Source organism: Podarcis muralis, chromosome 3, assembly GCF_964188315.1.
Source record: "Podarcis muralis chromosome 3, rPodMur119.hap1.1, whole genome shotgun sequence".
Classification (NCBI taxonomy): domain Eukaryota; kingdom Metazoa; phylum Chordata; class Lepidosauria; order Squamata; family Lacertidae; genus Podarcis; species Podarcis muralis.
The window spans coordinates 108,779,787-108,796,310 of record NC_135657.1 but is presented as its reverse complement, the minus strand read 5'-3'; the positions used below and the strand labels follow the sequence as shown (position 1 = coordinate 108,796,310).

General features: G+C 45.4%; 1 protein-coding gene across 10 annotated transcripts in view; it reads left to right on the top strand.

Annotated features, from left to right (window-relative positions):
• Window positions 1-4,125: 4,125 nt before the first annotated feature.
• Window positions 4,126-16,524, top strand: part of PLCB4 (phospholipase C beta 4) — a 219,958-nt gene continuing 207,559 nt past the window's right edge. For 2 of the 10 annotated variants that reach the window (XM_077926463.1, XM_077926466.1), the window contains exon 1: window positions 4,128-4,465. The gene's annotated coding sequence lies outside the window, so the exon portion shown is untranslated. The other 8 variants (XM_077926464.1, XM_077926460.1, XM_077926465.1 and 5 more) reach the window with 6 other exon arrangements.

Below are 16,524 nucleotides of genomic sequence, written 5' to 3'. Positions count from 1 at the left end.
ATGGGAGTCAGAGTTGATCAACATCTGATGAACCTAAGATATAGATGTTCATTCTTAAGTCAAAACACATTACAGTGGTACCTCGGGTTACATACACTTCAGGTTACAGACTCCACTAACCCAGAAATAGTACCTCGGGTTAAGAACTTTGCTTCAGGATGAGAACAGAAATCGTGCTCTGGTGGCACGGCAGCAGCAGCAGGCCCAATTAGCTAAAGTTGTGCTTCAGGTTAAGAACAGTTTCTTCTTTTTTTCCCCAAATTTTTTAATTGGTTTTCCAAATTTATAACAAACATAAATAACAAACAAACTTAAATCCTAACTGTAATAATTCCACTTTTGTTAACATTATTAAATGACTTCCTCAAATCCCCCTGGCTGAGTTTCAATGTATATCATTGTAAGAGTTTTCCAAAACTAATTTCTGATAAAATTTACTTAGTCGGGTAACATCCTTCTTTCTTTTCATATTAACTTTAAACATATTATTCTGTAACATCATATTTAAATCCTAAGCCAATCTGGTACTTGCAAGTATTTCTATTTAAGTTATCTTAGCATATTTAGCTAAATAGTCTTTGAATTTCATCCATTCCTCCTGGTACTCCTCCTCCTTCTGGTCGCGGACTCTTCCAGTCAGGTCGGCTAGCTCCCAAAAGTCCATCATCTTCATCTGCCATTCCTCCACTGTTGTGTTTTCCAGTTCTTGGCCAACAAAATCCTAGCAGCAGTTGTGGCATACAAAAACAATCTAACATCTTTCTCGGGCAATTACAGACCTATTATTCCAAGAAGAAAGGCTTTTGGTAGGTCAAGAACAGTTTCAGGTTAAGAACGGACCTCCCCAACAAATTAAGTACTTAACCCGAGGTACCACTCTATGTTGGGATTTCTGCCCCTCACTTTTGATTGATTGCTTGGGGTGGAGCCTAGCAATGTCTGCCAACAGCACACCTGCAGCCTTTATTCCTATATGCAGCTATAATTCTCCCTGCAACCATATGGCATCACTTTTCTGGGTATATAACTACAGAAGCTCATTTACTCACTCCTCCATTCAAGTTCTGTCACATAAATGAATATGAATATAATTTATTTACAGCCCACCGGCCACAAATCAAATAGATAAACAGCATGAGACCTAGGAATAGCTGCAGAACTCTCTCTCTCTCTCTCTCTCTCTCTCTCTCTCCACACACACACACACACACACACACACACACACACACACATTTCTTTGCCCCTGCTTTGAACCATGAGGCTGTGCAGGCAAATATAAAATATTGCCGGTTACCAACATTGGCATTTGTTCTGAAATTCATTATGACTGCACAGCTACACCTTGCATGTAAAGTATGGAATCCATAGCTCCCTGCTTAAGAGCTGAATGATGGACAGGAACTGTAGCCCAAAAAATTCCTGGGGGACTCTGTTGCAAAGCTTGCATGAAGAGATGAATATGGCACCCTCTGTAATAAGGAAATATCTAATTCTGGAATATTTCCAATATAATGTATTTGCCTTTCCTTTATCCCCGTGTGCTCATCTGAAGGCTCTCCTATACATCTTCATCAAAGACCCTTCTAAGGGTTCTCTTGTCATCTGAGGTACAGCCGGGGGGGGGGGGGGCAGTTACTAGGGAAAGGGGCTTCCTAGTGGTGGCACCCCAATTGCTCTCACCAAGGAAGGCTCATCTGACACCTACTTTGAAGCCATTTTGGTGCCAGGCTTTTTCATTGAATTTGTGGTACTTGCACAGACTTTGCAGATTTCATGGTACGCTTTTGTTTTATGGTGTTTTGAAATGTTGTCAAGTTACTGTGAGAATCTGAAGAGCAGGAGATCAATCTTTACAATAAAACAAGTATGTGTGCAATATGATTGCCTTTTTTTACTTTTGATCGAATGCTTTCAGTTTTGCCAGTTTTGCTCTCCAATTTTCAAGATCATTTGCATTCCAATCCTTGTGTTTTCAATTCAGGCTCCAAGCTTTAAACCCATTACTGTGTTTCAAGTTATGAATCAAAACAAGGAAGCAGCATGGGGCCTAGGAATAGCTGTGGGGGCCTCCCCCCTCCAATTTATCACCTCCTGTTGTAATTCCCATGTGTATGCAAGTATTCAAACTATATACAAGCTACTCAGCCCTATAATGAGTTTCTCTGAGTCTAGGCTACCTTAGAAATGTGGAAATGCTGATCCCTCTCAAACTAACACCACATTGCTTGTAGAACCATATAGCTCACAGCTGTAAACATGTACTGAACTATAATACAGGTTTCCAAACATTTAGCAAGTGTAGTGTAGCATGGAAGCCTCCCATCTGAATTATCCATTAAGCAAAATGTGCTGTTCTCATTTCCCCCACACCAGGAAATATTTGGGCAGGAAGTAGGTTGACATCACAATTAAAATACAATTTGAATTAAAACAAGCTGGAAGCTTCGCATTTATTTATTTGTAACAATGAGTTGGGTTTAGCAATGGCTGCTTGCAGTTATGTTTTTGTGCTCTACTTTCCCCACAATAGTACTCATGTAAATATCTTCTTATGAGAACCAGACATAACACAAGAACATAAGAGAGGCTTGCTGGATCAGGCCAAGGACCCATCTAGTTCAGCATCCTATTCTCCAAGTAGCTAATCAGCTGCCTATGGGAAACCTGTAAGGAGTAAGATTATACAGGATTTGGATAGAAGCAAAGGCAAAAGAAAAAGGGAGACGGGTGGCGCTGTGGGTTAAGCCACAGAGCCTAGGACTTGCCGATCAGAAGGTTGGCGGTTCGAATCCCCACGACGGGGTGAGCTCCCGTTTGGTCCCTGCTCCTGCCAACCTAGCGGTTCGAAAGCACACCAAAGTGCAAGTAGATAAATAGGTACCGCTCCAGCAGGAAGGTAAATGGTGTTTCCGTGCGCTGCTCTGGTTTAGTCATGCTGGCCACATGACCCGGATGCTGTACGCCGGCTCCCTCGGCCAATAAAGCGAGATGAGCGCCGCAACCCCAGAGTCGGCCACGACTGGACCTAATGGCCAGGGGTCCCTTTACCTTTTTAAAGGCAAAAGAGGTTTGATAGATAAGATGTACAAATGACCTGCAAAAAAACCCCAACGAAATGTGCTGTTCTCATTTCCCCCACACCAGGAAATATTTGGGCAGGAAGTAGGTTGACATCACAATTAAAATACAATTTGAATTAAAACAAGCTGGAAGCTTCGCATTTATTTATTTGTAACAATGAGTTGGGTTTAGCAATGGCTGCTTGCAGTTATGTTTTTGTGCTCTACTTTCCCCACAATAGTACTCATGTAAATATCTTCTTATGAGAACCAGACATAACACAAGAACATAAAGAACATACCTACAAAGGGAGTATAGCTTTTAATATATATTTTTTGTTCAGAATACTTTTGTGCAGAAACCAGCAGGAACTGCAGTGTATTCAATGAGCAAGCCTACACTCATCAATTATCAAACAATAAAATACGTCATCCAAACAAATAAAAGGCAGCGTAATTTCGTTTACCAATCATAAACTTTAAGAACACACCCTCCCTTAAAATAACTTTGAGAGTTTCTCTTTGCCTTGTGTGTTTGGGTGGGCTTATTTCTGACCGCTCCCGCTCCCCCAATCCCTAAACCCAAACTCTTTTGAGGATTGTTCCGATTTGGTGGCCAAATGATGCCGCTGTGCTCCTGTTGGCAGGTATCGCTGCCGCTGGCCGCCTCCACCTATGCGCAGGCACCGACAGTAAGGCGCCTTATGCGCGCACAACATCTCGGCATGCAAACGCCGCGTGGAAGAGAAAGAGGCACAGAGCTGGGCCTCGCCTTTGTGCACTTGTCATGCACAGCTTGCAAGTGCCCTGGGTGGGAGGAGGGAGGCAGGAGTTTGGCTGGCGCTTCTCTCTCTCTCGTCCTGCCCCTGGCGGCGGGGAGACGCCAGCAGCCGGAGAGCCCTGGCCATGCAGAGTGCGTAATAACGCATGCCATAAAGCGGGTGGGCCCCCGTCCTTGGCGCGCGCATAACCCTTTTCTCCCCCCCCCCCCGATCAGCAATGCATAGGATTACATAGACCGCCCCCCCCGTGCCTCTTTCCTAGTCTGTGCACGCGCCTGCTGAGCACCCTCCTCTCCCACCCCGGCTGGGCCGCGTTTGCTGGAGGAGCGCGCGCTCCCTTTGCGCGCCGGCGGAGTTGGCTTCCTTTTCTCACGCTTGCTCGGGGGGAAGCCACCCGGGAGCAGCAAGTCCAGCGGCGGCGTCCGCCAATAACAAAGCACCTCGCCAAAGTCTGGCCCGGAGGGAGGAGGGAGAGAAGGAGGGAGGGAGTGGGAGACATCGGGGAAAGCCGCCCTCCCTCTCCTTCCCGGAGCATCTTGTGCAAACAGAAAGGCTGGTTGGCTGCTGCTGCTGCTGCTGCTGCTACTCGCCTTTCCTCTCCGGAATCCTCCGGCGGCAGCTGATGTAAGACCCTGGCGGGAGCAATGGCAGAACCAGGCGGGGAGGAGGAGGTGGTGGACGGGGGGAATGCGGTGCTGCTGCTGCTGCTGCTGCAGGCACAGGGCTGCCTTCCGTGCTGAGGTCGCCAGCCGCGCGTCAGCGGATCTCCGGCGCTGGCGAGTCTAGGGGGCCGGCCGGCAGGTACGAGGGGCGCGGAGTTGCCATCGCCAGGCGCCCGGGAGGCGCATAGGAGGCGCGCTTGCCTGCTATGCAGAGGGGGCTGCAGCCTGACCGACCCCTCCCTCGGGGGTCGGGAGAGACTCTCCATTGGCCTCGTCTCACTTTTGAGACAGACACACGGTTCCCTTCCTGCATCTACCTCCTCTCTCCAGCTGGCTCCGCGCCCCTTTACTCGGAAGTAAGCCCCGCGCTGCCCCGCGGGATTTGCTTCCCGGTAAGCGCGCGGAGAGGAGAGCCGTCGGCTCGTTCCTGGCGTTAGGCGGGCGGTGGGTGGGCACCTTTTCTGTTGTTGTTGTGGGTAGTCCTTGCGTGGCTCTGCTCTTTCTCCCGCTCCTCTGGGGCGAAAGCGCTTTCTTGGCTCCCGGTCTGCTTCACCTTGGCGCTTTGTTCCCCGCGAAACGCAACATCCCCACCCCCTGCCCTCCCGCGGCACTGCTGGCAGGTCTCTCCCTTGAGCTCCGCTTGCATCCGAACCGTTTTTATTACTACTGTAGAGATTATTATGATTTTTCGGTGCGTGCCGAGCAGGTCACCTTTTCCTCCCACCCCCGTATGTGCATCCGGGATTAAATGTCAGTGCCCTCTGCAGTTCTTATGTTTCCCTAGCTTCAGGTCTAACTTTTAGAATTTCTGAAGTGTTCGCCCTCCAGTTTCAGAAAGGGTGGCCTCTGTTTTGCAGAAGGTAAGCGACACTTTCCTAGGGTGTGCATGGGGGCGGGATATGTTTTCCTATCTAATTTATTTCCTGGTGTTGTTTAAATTAAAACTTAAATAGCATAATAATAATAATAATAATAATAATAATAATAATAATAATATTAGGAAGCAGGTGCTGAGTGTGTGCCTGGAACCCACCAAGTTATTAGTGCTATGGCTGAATTTTGTGTGATGAGACTCCAGCTGGTTAATCCAATTTGGGCTTTTTCGGTTGCAGCTGGGCAATCTTAAATGCATTGCTCTTATTAAACTACCTGGCTGCATCATTCTGTTGCTATTTCTCTTAGCGTCCCCTCCCCGCCCCCCTTACTGGTCTGATGAGGTAATATTTCAGGCCATGGAGAATAATATTTGGAAGCTGCTAAGAGAAGCGTGAAGACTTGTATACTGATGTGTTTGGGCTGTAGCTGTAACACGGGTGATAAACCACCAGTGGTAATTCCTGCCCGAGGTGAAGAAAGCCTAGGGAAACATTAAAATAGACATAGCTGTTGTTCCCAGTTAATGTGGGGATAAAGGTTCGTGGAATACTGAGTGGGACCAGTTTTGCCCATCTAGTTAAGTCTACAGTGACAGACAGCGCCTTTCCGGGGGTTTCGGCCAGGGAATCTTTCCCAACATCACTTATAAATGTTGGGGATTGAACCTAGAACCTTCTATTCCGGTGAGCTATGTCCCTTCCCCTAAATGTGATATGGGAATACGATATAATTTATGAAAAATGGCCGGTGTATATTTTACAAAAGGCCTGCCTGCATGTGCTTATTGTTAGTATTTAGTGAGAGGTTGCTGATGCACAACAGAATATTAGTGATCTTCTGCTACCTTGCCTGTTGACTTTTGTCAGAGATCTCACCCACACCCGGTCCTTCTGGAAGCCCTACTCTCTTGCAGAAGCAAGGGAGACAGAGAATGGTCCAAATTCCCTTTCTGATGATGATGTTCTGTTCTGGAGCCCGATGTTGTGATCCCAAACATGGGTGCATGTGCCCATGAGTTGTGGTGGGTTTGTTTGTGTGTGGCAATAAGGGGTTTGTTGTGCAACCAGGCACACGGGTCAGAAATCTGGTATGTGAATTATGAAAATTGGAGTAGTTTCTGTGGGGGAAATCTGTGGGGGGAAATCAATGTGTCAAGCAGGAAACAAGTACCTTCTGAAAGCTGCTGGACTTGTTGCTATGCAAGCATGTTTAGATTACGGGGGGAGGGGTTATAAATGGACTGTATGAGAGGATGCTATAAACAACAGCAGACCCCCCCCCCCAAAGTTTCAAGTTAAGTGGCTAAAACGCTGTACTTTTAAGGAAGCCAATAAAACATTGCTGTCCGGAACATGCAGTGTTCCGTGAGCATTCTTTGACAACACAGTTGTGCAGCTTTGCCAGTTGCGGCTTGTCCTTTGTGCCAAAGAAGGCAAGCTGTCCAGCTCTGTAAGAGCAACAGATAGCATTGCCATGCAACTTATGTAAGTAAATATTCAATGTTGGTTAGTATAACCAGTGTCAGTCTAGTCTACTGTAAATTATCACGCACAGTTTATTATCTCTATAAACTGCCTTTGGATCTATTCTATGAAGGTATTTGGTTTTTGTTTGTTTGCTTGCCTTTCAGAAAACACAGTCAATGCTTTGGCACTTAATGACACAAATCTTCCACGCTGCAGTAAGACTTAAGTTGCGTGTAAAATGAACAGGTTGTTTTTATTCAGTATCCCACCTTTGCTCTAAGATGCTCAAGGTGGCATATATGGTTTTTCTCCTCTCCATTTTCTCCTCACAACAACCCTGTGAGGTAGGTTGGGCTGAGAGATTGTGACTGGCCCAGGGTCACCCAGGGAGACGCATTGCTACATTGGGATTTGATCCCTCTTGTCTCCCAGGTCCCGATCCAACACTCTAACCAAGGAAATAATAGAGATGATGATGAAAACAGGTAGGTTTCATTGAACTTTCTTTTTTCAAAAAAGAAAGAAAGAAACTTTATTTCCAAATGACGTAGCATTCTGTTGCAAAAAATTATAACCAGTAAAGGTATTTGCCACAGAGTTTCCATGTACCTAAAGCCCTTTGAAATCAATTGACTTGAGGGTGCCTAGCTGTGTGTCAAATCATGGCTCTTATCTTTGCCTACAAACACTCTGATGAAGAGTCGATCGGAGCTAGCTAGCAACTGTCAAAACAATTCCAAAACCTTATTTGATCATTGGGTATGGATTCATATCTGCTTGCATAACAATGCTCTTTGCTTTACAGCTGCACTCCCACACACAGGAGCTTTGTTCTGAAACACAGGTCTTTTTTATTTTTATTTTTAAAATGAATCCAGAAATATCCTATGAACAGCCTATAATCCAAACAGTTGGCTCTGTTGCATAGGAAAAGCTGCAGGTGGAAAGCCCCCCCTCCCCCACGACTGCCACCCAGCCTGTTTTCAAATATAGCATGTTAGACCGCAATGATCTCTTGTTCTGTAACCTACCAAATCTAGGGAATGAGTGTGCTGTGGTATATGCTGCTGCTTCTACTTCAAATAAATCCACAGTTCTCTTGTCTTGACTTTTACTGCCATATATTTTTTAAAAAGCAACTTCTGTGGCTATACTGTTTCAGTATTATTTTGGCAGTAGCGTTGGACTCGGAGCTCTGTTGCGAGCCTGTCAAATCAGTTTGCCTCCTGCCATGAAGGTTAGGGGGAGAGAGAAGAATTCTTTGTTTAATGTAACTTTAAGTACTTGATGCCTTGAATGTAAGGCGAGGACATGTCTTAATGCTATAGTTGACTCCTGTTACACATGCATATGCACTTGCGGGTGGCGCTGTGGTCTAAACCACTGAGCCTCTTGGGCTTGCTGACCAGAAGGTTGGCGGTTCGAATCCACACGGCGAGGTGAGCTCCTGTTGCTCTGTCCCAGCTCCTGCCAACCTAGCAGTTCGAAAGCATGCCAGTGCAAGTAAATAAATAGGTATCGCTGCTGTGGGAAGGTAAATGGCGTTTCCATGTGCTCTGGTTTCCATCATGGTGTTCCGTTGCTCCAGAAGTGGTTTAGTCATGCTGGCCACATGGTCCAGAAAGATGTCTGTGGACAAACGCCGGCTCCCTCTGCCTGAAAGTGAGATGAGCGCTGCACCCCATAGTCACCTTTGACTGGACTTAACCATCCAGGGGTCCGTTACCTTTACCTTACCAGATGTCATTGGACTCCCACTTCCAACATACTTAGTCAGGGAGGCTCAGAGTTTAGTCCAGGGACATCAGTGAAGCACAAGCTTCCCACTCCAGAACTAGATAAACTTTGATTCTCATTTTTTGTGCTTGTTTGATAGGAACTAGGAAATGAATGTATTGTTGTGGCTCAGCAGCATTCCTTGTTGCTGCACTTTCAATGGGGGACTCTCTTTACAAATGTAGATCTGATTCACAAACTCCCAATGATGAGGAGTTGATGTTGTTGTTGTTTTGGAAAGCCAATAGGTTTTAGTACAAGCATAGGGAACCTGTAACCCTTCAGATGTTGTTGAACTCCAGGTCCCATCAGCCCCTGCCATCATGAACAGTGGTTGAGGATGATGGGATCTGGAGTCTGATAGCATCACAGTTCTATAAGCTTGTTGTATAAGCAAGACATTTCCCTCCTGTATGTGATAATCCACAGCCGTTTCTGGGTATGCATGCATGAGGACTGTGTAATGTGGGAACTCCTCTCTTGTGGATACAGCTGGGCAGGAGGAAATTCCAGCTCTGGGTGGAAAAAGTGCTGCTGTTTCAGGAATCTGATGATCAAATCTCTGTGTTGCATTTGGCTATCTTTGTGCATGCCTGGAGATAGCTGGGACCACTTGCATGAAGAGTTAAAGGTCTTGGGTGAATCAGCTCCCCCACTGCTTTTAGCAAGCAGCATTAACAAGCCTAGAGCAGTTCGATACAGAATAGAAAACAAGGAGGTTGCTCAGCGCAAGAAAACAAGAGCAAGCCCACTAAAAGGGTGAGAAATAAAAGAAGAAATTTAAGAGCAACCTTTGACTACCAAAGTGCATAAAAATCAAAGGCAGTTATGTTGGTCAAAAAGAGGGTTGGGGATCTTTGGAAGTCCCTAGTTGGGTCATACCTTTATTGGGAACGATTTGGATTTCGGAGTTCATTAGCTACCGAGTTATGCAACAGATGTCTAATGCGATCATGCTTTTTTAAAAAAAAAGATAAAACTATATACCAGGCCATTGAAATGCAATTGTTTGCTACATCTGTATCCTTCCTTTCCACCAAATGGTACTCAAGGTAGTGAACAGCAATAACACAACTGCAGTAAAATATATTTAAAAATGCAATAGAACACAAAATAACAGCACAACCCTATATTTCTACTTAGAAGTAAATCATATTGATTTCAGTGGGGTTACTCCCAGTAAAGTGGTATAGAATGTTAGACTAAAAAACTCCAAAGCACTCTTAATGAAACAGAGAAAACAGAACAAAATAAAACAGAACTTTAGGATTCTTAATGCCAGTGTATACAGTCACTATGTAGGTTAAGTGATTTCTAGTTAGTGATGTGTTTGCAAGCCACAGATTTCTAAAATACATGGGAATGCTGGGTTTGTTTCAATGTTTAGCAAACCTCTGAAACGAGAAGGTTTTTAAAGCTGTTCGGGAAATGCTGGGCAGCTTGCATATCGAGGCCCTGTGACCACCCTGTTCCCTGATGTGCGAATAACTAGACAACACACAGCATATTGATTTTGGGATCAAATAAGACCATGGGATCAAATAAGGCCACAACTTTATTGGTTACAGATGTGAAGGTTTGGCCATAGGCATTGAGGCAAGCAACTATGTATGTCACTCCCACCTGTCCGCTGGGAGTGTTTCTAAGGGTGAAGCCAGTGGGGGGGGGGGAGATGCCCTCTGACTTACGTCAAATTGCAGTGTCCCCCAAATGGTCCCCGTTGAAGGAGTGGTATGGGCCTAGCCCCTGTTTGGGCATTGGACAGGAGCTACTCCTCCTGGATCCTTTTAACAGGATACCTTTACCCGTGGAAGGGCAGGAAGAGGCTACAACCTCCCCTCCAACCAAGACTAGGCTTACCCAATGCCCATCTGCCTTACGAAGTTGTGACGATTGCTATGAGGTAGGCGAAAACCCAAATGGTGATGCCCATTAGCCAAGTTGGAAGAATTCCTGCCCGGCCCCTGAAAATTAGGTGCCCGACATTGTCCGTAGGAAGGTTGTACCGTCTGTGAAAAAACTCCGATTTGAGGGAGGGTGGGTGGGAGAACTGACACAGCAAGAGAGAGGCCAAAAGCCCCCACAGGCTGGGCATTTAAACTTCGCCTGGGCACGGCGCCAAGGGCCACAGTTAGTCGTTTGGTCCTGCACCCATGGGGACGCGCCCTAACTCCTGCGGCAGGAAGGCGATCCGGCCTGTGATAGACAGGCTTACCAGAGAAGCCCAGGGCCCTCCCACAAAGCTGCGTGCCCAATAAGAGGGCAGACTTACAGTCAATATTCTGCAGGCTCATAGCCTGAAAAAAAGACAGTAATAGAGCTGTTTTAAAATTATATTAAGGCCTTAGTGAATGCTTTCAAAATACAAGGTTTGTGATCATTCTAGGCTCCTGGGATACAGCAGCCAGGATTGATCTTGCAGACAAACTTGATGCCAACTCCTCTGGGGTTTCTAAATCATCCAGTTTAGGGTACTTAGTGAAACAGGTACACTAAAACATACAAAAATTGAATCCAGCAAAAGTTTTCTCTAGGGCAGCTGTGTAGTGTAATCAGGTTGCAAAAATAAGACGACAGTATTTGGATCCACCCCGCATGTCGTTGACTGCCTTTCAGTAAATCTGCAACGTGGGGATTTTGTTTTATCCAAGAGGCCTCTGCAGCTTCCAACCTGGTAGTGCAGCCTTCTGCAGAGACCCTCCAGGCTGTTGCAACATGCCACTGGTAAAGGTAACGGTAAAGGGACCCCGACCATTAGGTCCAGTCGTGGCCAACTCTGGGGTTGCGGCACTCATCTCGCTTTATTGGCTGAGGGAGCCGGCGTACAGCTTCCGGGTCATGTGGCCAGCATGACTAAGCTGCTTCTGGCGAACCAGAGCAGTGCACGGAAACGCCGTTTACCTTCCTGCCAAAGCGGTACCTATTTATCTATTTGCACTTTGACGTGCTTTCGAACTGCTAGGTTGGCAGGAGCAGGGACAGAGCAATGGGAGCTCACCCTGTCGCGGGGATTCGAACTGCCGACCTTCTGATCAGCAAGCCCTAGGCTCTGTGGTTTAACCCACAGCGCCACCTGCATCCCTATGCCAGTTGTGCATTTAAACTGTCCACACACTATTCTTCTTTATTAGTTCTGTGCAGGGCTCCCCCCCCCTGAATTCACTGGAACTCAGTTTTTTCACCTCTCAGGTGGGTGCCGTTGCCATTCAAAGAGAAAAGAAAATAAAAAGGTAAAGGACCCCTGGATGTTTAAGTCCAGTCAAAGGTGACTATGGGGCTGTGGCGCTCATTTCGTTTTCAGGCCGGTCCTTGGCGTTTGTCCACAGACAGCTTTCTGGGTCATGTGGCCAGCATGACTAAACTGCTTCTGGCACAACGAAACACCGTGATGGAAGCCAGAGTGCACGGAAACGCCGTTTACCTTCCCCTGCAGTGGTACCTATTTATCTACTTGCACTAGTATGCTTTCGAACTGCTAGGCTGGCAGGAGCTGGGACAGAGCAATGGGAGCTCACCATGTCATGGGGATTTGAACCGCCAACCTTCTGATCAGCAAGCCCAAGAGGCTCTGTGGTTTAGACCACAGCGCCACCCGCATCTCCCAGCACCACTCCCATCTAAGAGAAGGGAGGCATTCATGGTGAGTTCCGGTACCTCTTTTAGTAGAAAAATAGCACTGGTTCTGGGATGCTTCCCCCGTGTTATTGCATTCTGCGGAGCAGTTCTGCAGTAGGGTGCAACAAGAGCTGGACCACTAATTGCAACCCTAAACATTTATAGCATAAAAAGTTACAGGATTTAAGCGGGAAGCTACGGGACAGCCATTGATTGGAAATGAAGCAGTATGTCTGCCACAAAAGTTTCACAGGTGCAAACAGTAACTTTTCTGATACCATCATGAGCATAAATCATCATGAATACACATTTGATAGGATGTCTGGAGGGGCTACAAGAAGGAATTCCACTACAGTATGTTCACCTAGGCTTACTCATAGTATGTTTAGGTTTGCAGTCTCAATGTGATCCATCCTGCACAGCTGTTGGGGTCAATGGGCAATTTCTGTGACCTGTGACTCTGAGAGCATATGACCTTGAGCACAGCCTTCCACTGTGTATCTCTCAAACAGTTGTGATTCTGTAGGCAAGATTAATTGTATGATCACTCTTGCAATTAAAAATACAGTGGCATTAACAAGGGCTGTCCTTGATTTATTTAAAAACAAAAACATCTTAACTATTCCACGAGCTGCAATGGCAATCCTAATCACGTCTTCTCAGAAGTAAGTCCTGTTGAATCCCAAGTAAGCGAGGATAGGATTGCAGTGTGAATTGTTGCATGTGTAAGATATATAAATTTGGTATGATTCTGATTTTTCTTTGCAACCTAGAGGGATGTCAGGCAACGAAACCGTTTTTGATCACTATAAGGAAGCCCTGCTCATCTGCACATCCTCCCAGACTCTGATATTTTATACATTTGCAAGATGTGGACATAAAATGTGAGAACAGATACAGGCCACACTGTAACACACTGTTAGTATCCTTGAAAACACAATTCAAGGCGTAGGCATGTTAAAAGATATTGTTTCTAAAGAAGGGAGGCTTGAGGAGGAAGAGGAGGCAGTTCTTGTGATTCTCTCAACACGACAGTGAAAATATTTGGGCTGTCCAACATCCAGAAATAAGATTCCTTTCTGTTCAGTTTTGTTTGTTTCAAAAGAGCAGTACAGTATTGTTTTGCCAACTTTTGTACTCTCCGTACAACCTTGCCCCAACAACTATTCATTTTGGCTGCCTTTTGTGTTTTTCTTCAACTGAAAATGTACCACCTGCTCTGGAGGCATTTAACTTACTGCAAGCAAACAGGATCCAAAACAGAGAGAAGTGCTCTTGTTCATACGTCTTCCTCACCAGCCATGCCTTCTACTCCGTTTGCTGTTTGTTCTGATTCCATGGCCTTTTTAAAAAAATAAAAAATTAAAAATACATTTTTATTAATTTTAACATACAAATTATAAAACGTACCACACAAATTATTGCAAATACACTTTTTTTGGACTTCCATCAGCACCTCCGATGAGCTTCCATCTTAACCTCTTTTTATGCATTACTTAATTTTATATTGTCTTTACCTCTCTTAACTTATCATCTCCCCTTTTCCATTTTTACAATATTTCCAACAATACTCCTCACAGAACTTCTAGCAAACCTGCAAACGTCGTCTGATCATCACAAATACTATTCATATAGTTCGTAAATTTACTCCAGTCTTCGGTAAATTTCTGGTCCCGCCGGTTTCGGATCCTTCCTGTTAATTTGTCTAATTCTGCATAATCCATCAACTTCATCCTCCATTCTTCAATCGTTGGCAATTCTTCTTGCTTCCGTTGCTGGGCTAATAGTATTCTAGCTGCTGTTACTGCATATAAAAAAAGCTTACATTCTTTTCTATTTATATCACTTCCCACCATTCCCAATAGAAATGCTTCTGGTTTCTTTGTAAATGTATATTTCAACATTTTTTTCAACTCGTTATATATCATCTCTCAAAAACATTTCACCTGTTCTGATTCCATGGACTTGAACCTGGGATCCTTTGCATAGGAAGTCTGCACTGTGCTTTCTACCCACAGCTTCTCTTTCTGTTTTCTTATCACTGGTTATGTCATTTGCCACTGGCAGTCTGTGCCTAGCACTTTCCCTCCAAGCCAGAAACAGAAACTTGCTTCAAGCCATGCTTTCCAATTTTGGCTTGGAAGGTGAATGCTAGTCATTGTTTGCTGGCTTGGAATCTGTACGAACTGTTCAAGCTATGCATGGTGAAGAAATCCACCTGCAAAAGGACAGCAGGAAGGGTACTAGTTTCCTGTTCTTCTCCATAGTTTGTAGGAGAACTTAGCCTATGGTCTGGTTCATATGTAAGGGAAACCATGATTTTCTGCTGCGGGAACAAGCCTATATGAGCCACACCTCTGTGTGCCTGGTGCTCACAAGGGGAGATGAAGGAAAACATGAAACAGAGGCTTGTGAAGACTTGTCTGCGCTACTGTGAAACTACGGTTTTCCATTATGTCTGATCAGGTTTTTAAAAGAAACTTCATAATATAATAAATACAAAATTGGGAATGGTGTTCATATAATTATAATGCAAAAAACCCCCTGCTAAATTGATAAAAGTGTAAATATTTATCTAGGTAAAGGTAAAGGGACCCCTGACCACTAGGTCCAGTCATGGCCAACTCTGGGGTTGCGGCACTCATCTCGCTTTATTGGCCGAGGGAGCTGGCGTACAGCTTCCGGGCCATGTGGCCAGCATGACTAAGCCGCTTCTGGCGAACCAGAGCAGCACACGGAAACACCGTTTACCTTCCCGCTGGAGCGGTACCTATTTATCTACTTGCACTTTGAAGTGCTTTCGAACTGCTAGGTTGGCAGGAGCAGGGAACGAGCAACGGGAGCTCACCCCATTGCAGAGATTCGAACCGCCGACCTTCTGATCGGCAAGTCCTAGGCTCTGTGGTTTAACCCACAGTGCCACCCACGTCCCTTATTTATCTAGTTGCCTGCATTTAATTTATGTCTGAACATGTTTTATGAGACTGGGACTCACTCTTTAGAAAACAATGGTGTCAAATGCAGCCTAATTTTTATAACTTCTTGTTTTGCTTGCATTTCTTTCTTTTTGCAACTTTGGCCTTTTGAGGAACATCTGGAATAGTCACTCTAACTTGAAATGTGAAGGCAAGCATGAAAGCAATTTTAAAAAAGGAACTTCCCTTCCTCCTTTCTCCTTGGAAAACCTGGGAAGGAAGAGACCTTTTAATGTGATCTTGTTAACCTTATTACAAGATCTTGCATTTCAGACCTGATTGTTCTGTTGCTGCATGTTGAGGGCTAGATACTTGGCTCTGATCCAGAAAAAGCCAATTGCATTGAAACCTCATTGGAAACAAAGGGAAAAATGAGCTGTGACTCATGATTAAATTAAAACGCTGGAACTGAAGCATGGCTCTTTTTATTTGGCTTGGAGGACCACTATTTTTAAGCATAAACAGGCCAGGTTCACCGGGCACATCAAACCAGCCTTACTCAAACTTGTCGTCCCCCTTCCCCCAGATATCTTGGGTCAACTGCCATTGGCCCCAGCCAGGACGGCTTCAATCCTCAACTTTTATTTGCCCCTTGTAGGTACAGAAGTTTACTGTTCCATCTGCCACCACTGGCCATTACTGTTTCTGCAAAAGCTATATGCCACAAATACACCAAACTTAGGTTCTTAGGTTGTGCTTAAGTGCTTAAAAAGGTAAAGGGACCCCTGACCATTAGGTCCAGTCGTGACCCACTCTGGGGTTGCGGCGCTCATCTCGCTTTATTGGCCAAGGGAGCCGGCATACAGCTTCCGGGTCATGTGGCCAGCATGACTAAGCCGCTTCTGGCAAACCAGAGCAGTGCACGGAAACGCTGATTACCTTCCCGCCGGAGCGGTACCTACTTATCTACTTCCACTTTCCACATGCTTTCGAAGTGCTAGGTTGGCAAGAGCAGGGACTGAGCAACGGGAGCTCACCCCGTTGTGGGGATTCGAACCGCCGACCTTCTGATCGGCAAGTCCTAGGCTCTGTGGTTTAACCCACAGCGCCACCTGCACCCCCGCTTAAGTGCTTAGGTTCTACATACAATTCTTAATACGGTAAGTAAAATTTAGGTTTCATAATTTGAAACTGCGTGTATTTCAATTTCCCCGAAAGTCTATATTCTCTCACCCCCTCCAGCACAGACCCTGGCAGCTAATTTTCTCTATTTCCCTAACATTTCTGCAAATACTGGTTTGATTCGTGACATCCTCCACTCAAGAAACAGCAGATTGGCAGATTTTAGGACTTTCCATTTCTCTGGAGGTTAA